The sequence below is a fragment of the Nematolebias whitei genome, chromosome 11 (genome assembly GCF_014905685.2).
Source record: "Nematolebias whitei isolate Nwh7 chromosome 11, NemWhi1, whole genome shotgun sequence".
In the NCBI taxonomy this organism is placed as follows: Eukaryota; Metazoa; Chordata; class Actinopteri; order Cyprinodontiformes; family Rivulidae; genus Nematolebias; species Nematolebias whitei.
In genome coordinates this window covers 13,035,397-13,041,756 of record NC_056508.1, presented here as the reverse complement: position 1 = coordinate 13,041,756, position 6,360 = coordinate 13,035,397, and the positions used below count along the sequence as shown (strand labels likewise).

The 6,360-nt window shown below is 40.8% G+C and overlaps 1 protein-coding gene across 1 annotated transcript in view; it reads right to left on the bottom strand.

The window, feature by feature from the left end:
• Nucleotides 1-6,360, bottom strand: part of magi3a (membrane associated guanylate kinase, WW and PDZ domain containing 3a) — a gene marked incomplete in the record, with an annotated part of 248,896 nt that overhangs the window by 220,606 nt on the left and 21,930 nt on the right.

Here is a 6,360-nt window from a genome sequence, read left to right as displayed (position 1 = left end):
GGATGGATGGATGGATGGATGGATGGATGGATGGATGGATGGATGGACATATTCTAGTTAAATCCTTGCATTCTGGGTTTTGTGAGGATAATTCAAACAATCTTAAAAGCAGACAACTGAGGCTCAGATGAATCTTGTGTTTGAATCATTTCTGTGTGAACCAGCTGTTTTACCCTCCTCGCTGTGATGCGTTTGTGTGTTGTGGTAACCCTCTGAACGACTCCTCCATCAGAGACAGCATGAGTGATGCAAGTCCTGTCAGTCTGCGTGGTCTCCGGGTCACACAGGAATGTGTCTCATCTACAAGCTTCCTGCCTTTGCAGAAATGAGTAAACCGTCAAATGCAGGACAAGAAAACAGCAGCTGCCTTTCAGCCACGTTCACAGCTGCTCAGAGTCGACGTGTAAAACAAACGGAGGCAAAACGCTCCTGAGAGCAGCAAAGTGGGTTTCTGTGGCACGCAACGAGTTGAATCTGCTCTGGATGTTTCAGAGGAAAAGAGGGCACCTCGTCTTTTACAGTCAGAACTGGACAAACACATTCCAAAGCTGAAGCTAGTCTTTTTGTTCTGTTATTACACTTTCACCTGCAGAATATCCAGATTCTTTAAGGTTATATTCTCATTGGATCGAAAACAGAGTTTCAAGTAAATGAAGACGTTTACACATAAAATCCAGCTCTAAGAGTAAATTAAAGCGTATCCCAAATCGTCTGCTGTAAAACTCAGATGCAGATGCTCGGGGTCTGGCTCTCAGCAGATTGTGTGCGAGGCGTGAAACAAGATCAACTGATTCTGGAAACCCAGAACCCAAAGAAGGAAGGTCTTCTCTGCAGGAGCTCAGGAGCCGGATCAAATGTTAGCGTTTGGAAACTGATAAAATCTGCAAACTCACTTCCAGGAATCACTCGATCTTCCTTTTAAATAAATCATTTGTTTTTTTTTTTTATCTCTCAGGTGTGTCCAGTGGACTTGCATAACAGTTTGTTTTGTTTGATTTCTTTGAATGGCTTCATTGTTCAGAGTTTATGTTCAGCAGGGTGATCAGTTAGTTCAGTATTCCAGATGTTTTGTTGGTCATCTCTTCACAACTTTTTTAACAGTTCATTCAAAGCACGAGCTCCTGACTCTAACTGAAGAACTTTCACTCAGGTGACATGCTTTATTCTTAGTGCGAGGCGCCATCTGTGACATCCGAAACTCAAAAATCAGGCTAGCGTCCTCATCTCCATGTGTAAAGGTGCAGAGTTTAAACTACCGTAACTGCCGCCATACACGTCGCATGAGTCCAAAAATGTCTAATAAAGTGAAAAAAAAACATAAATAAGTCGCTTCACCGTATACGTAGCATCTACTAGGAGTCACCGCTCCTAAATGTGTTGTTGAAAAGTGAAAACTCGTGCACGAGGACAGGCTTTAACAGGCGCAGCTGTTTTTTGCTTCCAGTTTAGAGCTCTTTGGAATTTAAACGTCGGAGAACAAACAAGAAACGCCCATCATAGAGGTTCATGAAAACACAGTTTTTAAATAAACAATTTTTTTAAATTATTATTATTATTATTGTGCCAAAAATCGATTGGCTGCCAAATGGAGGCCGCAAGAGCGTGCACGGGAGGACTTTAACAAGAATTTAACATGAATAACATTTAAAAATAATTATTCGTTTGCTCGAAATTATAGTAAAGGTGTGTCTCAGTGGAACTTTTACTTAATAAATGCACTTTGACGGACACATCAGCTGATTTGATATTTGCTCCAGGAGTTCCGAAGAGAGACAAAGGTGGCTTGGTATGGCAAGACAAGTGTCTCATTAATAGCCACTTTTACCTATTAATGAAACACTTGGCTTGCCATATTATAGTTGAGGGCCCTCTAGTAGCAGTAAAATGGTAGTGTTCAATATTTTCCATGTCAGAATGAATGGAATTGTCAGATCTCAGCCAAAAACTAGTTATAAATATGGGGGAAAATCAAACATGTTGCTTCGCTGATTAAGTCGCAGACGTGCTAATTTATGCAATCAACTGCGACTTATACAGCGAAAATCAGGGTAGCTTTTCCATACGAGCCCTAATGAGCCTTGAACCAGCCTGTCCCAAGTCTGACATGTCAGAAAAACTTGAAGCAGTAGCTCAGATCTTATGAAGTGGGATTTTATGGAAAGATTGTAAAAATAAAAAAGTTTATTTAAAAAAAGAAGTGTTTTCATGAACCACTATGATGGGTGTATCTTTTTTGTTCTCCAAAGTTAAAATTCCAAAGAGCTCTAAATTGGAGGAAAAAACCAGCTGCACCTGTTAAAGCCTGTCCTCGTGCACATGTTCCCACTTTTTAAGCACTGTCCAGATTCATTTGTTCTAAGATCCAATATAAAGTATGTTCACATCAGGGTGGTTTCAACATTCCCCATTTTAACACAAGGGTGGAGTAAAAAGAAAGTTGTGTGTCTGCATTACAGGTCCACCAGTTGCACCACATTCCTGTTCAGTGAATGGACTCGAGACAATGCATCCTCTTGAGTGTGGCTTTCTGGTGAGATTTTTCACAGTGATCCTAATAAATCTGAGAGTGCAAGGTCATCCCACCTTGATACCATTTGAGTTTAAAGGACATTTATAGTTAAAAAAAAAAAAACCATTGACTCACTGAAATACAACTGATAAGCCACGGTGGAAGGTTGAAGCATTTCTGATACACCATGGTGATGATGACTTTTTTTTTTTTTTTTACTTAAAATCTTTTAAGACCTGAACAATAACCCTCAAAGCATGTTTTCTAACAAGGCCAGTGTTGTGCAACTTTCATTTTGTTCTAAAACTAAAAAATGTTTGTGTGTTTTTGTTCTGCTCACGCATATCCTCAAACAGGCTAACAATCAGAATGAAAACATTAAAATAAATTCAGTTTTCCAAGCACAGAAGCCAAAACATAAAACGTCAAGTATTGCTTAATCCAATAAAACAAAACCGCCTCAAACCTTGAAATTCAATTGAAAAATGACGAGCTGTCGTCACTTGAGTAAAAGCTCTCAGTGTGACTGTCAGCATGGTGGAGGCGACAGAAATGAGGGGTGTGTGTCAGAACAAGGACCTGCTGGTAACAACATGCTGATGGAACTTCACAGCACTTCTCTTTGTGTCGCTTCTTTGAAATAGCTGAATTCCACGCAGCATCAGCATTCCCCATAAACACACCTCTCCCATTCAGAATCTGCTGACAACAATGATGCAATTTGTCAGAAAACAGCGACACCAACAAAATTAAAGTTGCACTCAGCTTTAATCTACGTTTAAATAAAGATGTTGGAGTCAACGAGCATGGAGAAATGTTGATGGGTGGCACGGCAGCTGGAGCCTCAAGCTGCATCCACTTTCTTCTAAAGACCTGCAGGAATGTTGGACTTAGCAGCCAAAGCTGACAAAACATTTTGCTGCATAAAGTCAAGGGTCAGAGGTTACTGTGCTTTATGTTGAAGATACAACAAGTATGGAAAAATACTTTAGTTCCACATTTTAGACGAATGAATGAGTAAGTCTGTCACAATAACAAATTTTGCTGGGCGATTAATTGTCTCAGAAATTATTGCGATAAACAAGAATATTGTTTGAAATTTGACTGTAGGTAGTAATTATTGTCAAATTTAAGAAATGTTTGTTAAATTGTTTTGAGTGTAGTATCTTTTTTGACCACTGGATGGCAGTATAAGACTGTTTGAACCGAAGGATGGATAGTGAGGGAGTGAGCTGCATGTCTCTTTAAGAACAATGGGAGGGAGGCCCCTTGACATGATGTGGGCTGTCTTCGGTTCTCAAAATGGCGGCCGGCCGGTGTGGTTTGAGCTCTTTAGCATAGCATTTGTCACACAAAGCTTTTGCTAGAAAAAAAAATCAGTAAACAAGTTCTCAGCTTCTTTTGCAGAGAAAAACAACTTTTTAGACGAAGGCACGAGTTTCAACCGTGAATTTTTGGAGCTCGACAAGACGGAGGTTTTTTCCCCCCGAGGTCGGCCTGTTAACTTAGCTCGTAGCTTAGCTTCTCAGCTTAGCTGCTTTTAACAATGCAAAAATGCGATTTTGGACGGTTAAATGGACTTTAAAGAGAAAAGAGAAAGGGAGGGGTCAGTGAAGAGCACCGGAGTTGAGCCTTTTGTCATCCAGTGTCTTCAGTAGAAAGAGAGACACGAAGAAATGATAAAGCTGGTAAATGAAAATGAGGTCAATAATTTTCATTTATCATGAGATTAATTGATTTATTGTTTATCTTGACAGGCCTATTAATGAGCAATGAAAGCAAATTATGGAAAAGTTGAGGCAGCTCCATTACCGTCGCCAGTTGAGTTTTCTGTGACCCATTTAAACACTGAAAGATGTTTCTGCTGTGAAGCTGCCTGAGCTACAGAACTGTAAAGAACCTGGGTGTTCCCACTCATTTTGCCACAGTCTCTTTGTTGTTTAGTGGAAAGCTTTTTTTAGTTTTTTGTGAATTTCATTTACGCCGTACGTTCTTCAACCAAAACCCTTAGTACACTAGTCTGGAACGAGCCCCACATTCGAACATATCTTGTACATGATTTTATATTGATGGTCAGCAAGAGTAGTGAATCAAAAATTGTGACAGAAACCCGAGAATAACGGGCAAACAGTAATGACAACGCTTTAATATTTAGTCATTGAAACCTTTATGTAGCTGTACAGACACTTGTTCCTCTGGAGAATCTTTCTTTCCCTGGAAGGACAAGCTGTGAATAGTTTAATGGCTGAACAAAACAGACACTGAACTGTTTTTGATATTTCAACCACAAACGTTGTCCGAGAGGAAACAGTGCAACCAAACCTCTGCTAAAAGTGATGCTAAAGAAAAGAGAAAAAGATACGGAGCTCGTCTGAGTCGGTAAGTGCATTTGGGGTCAGAAGGTGATCAGGTAACAACATAGTGTAGGGTTTCCTTGAGGTTAGGAAGTTCTACTTTAAAAAACAAGACAGACAGAGAAGGTATGTGCTTCCACTGGACAAACAAGTTTAGCTCAAAGCGTCTTAGAAACACTGACAGTGTGTGTAGATTCACATGGGAAAAATGGTTCAAACCTGCTCCGGCTGTTTGACAGGTTGAATGAATGGGGCTAGTGAATACTCCAGTGTTTGAATAACAAAAATGTCAGGACTGCAGAGATGCTCGTCCTACTGCATTTTTTTTAAACAGTGAGTAATGAGCATGTGACAGCCTGGTCAAGAAAAAAAACAACAGAACTCACGTCTTATTTCATGTCTTAAACAATCTTACTACATGTGCACTGAAATTGGCTTACTATAGTAAGAATAAGAGAACGCCTGCATGTGCAGAATACAAAGAGGGAATCCTGTTTGAAACAGATGAAATAACTGGTTCCTGTGATCTCACAACCCTCTACAGTCATCATGAATAAAGCCGTGAGTCCAGCATGCTGTAGGCAAAAAAGTCCTCTCTGTGTCCTCAGCTTTTTGTGAGGCTCAAGCCCTCAGGCGAGTGCAGTGCGTCCGGATGCGCCGCTGCGTTAACGGGGATGAGATTGGGCCGATCAATAACCTGTTATGGTGGCTAAGAAGCAAAGCAATTCAAATTGTCTGGCCTCAGATTCTGACACCGATGAATTCTAATGAGGAGCCTCGGCTCCACAGAGCACCAAGATGCATCATTAACGTAACAATTATTTAAAACTGGCTGTCTCTGATGGAAAAATGTCTTTCTAAGGAAAACAACACAACTTTTTAAACTTAATATGGTCATGTTTTGTTTTACGTTTCAGAAAGTACGATATTTTAACAAGTGGTATGACAATGTCCCCCGTCGTTGAAGGATTTGAATAGTGAAAGTTTGTAGTTTTTGAAATGAGCTTTGTGGACTGGAATTGGACTGTGGCTCGGTTGGTAGAGCTGGGTGGAGTTTGCATGTTCTATCCGTACATGTGTGGGTTTTCTCCAGGTACTCCGGTTTCCACCCACAGACCAAAAACATACATGTTACGCTGATTGGTAACTCTAAATTGTCACTAGGTGAGAGTGAATGGTTGTTTGTCTCGTTTGTCTCTATGAGTCCCTGTGATGGACTGGAGACCAGTCCAGGTGTCCCCCACCTCTCTCTCACACAGTGACTGATGGATATGGGCACCAATGACCCCCACAACCTGAAAAGGAATAAGTGGGTAAAAATATTGGATGGATGGATGGATGGATGGATGGATGGATGGATGGATGGATGGATGGATGGATGGATGGATGGATGTGCGTGCGTGCGTGCGTGCGTGCGTGCGTGCGTACGAATGGCTATCTTGGATTTTGACTTGTGAATGGATGGATGGATGGATGGATGGATGGATGGATGGATGG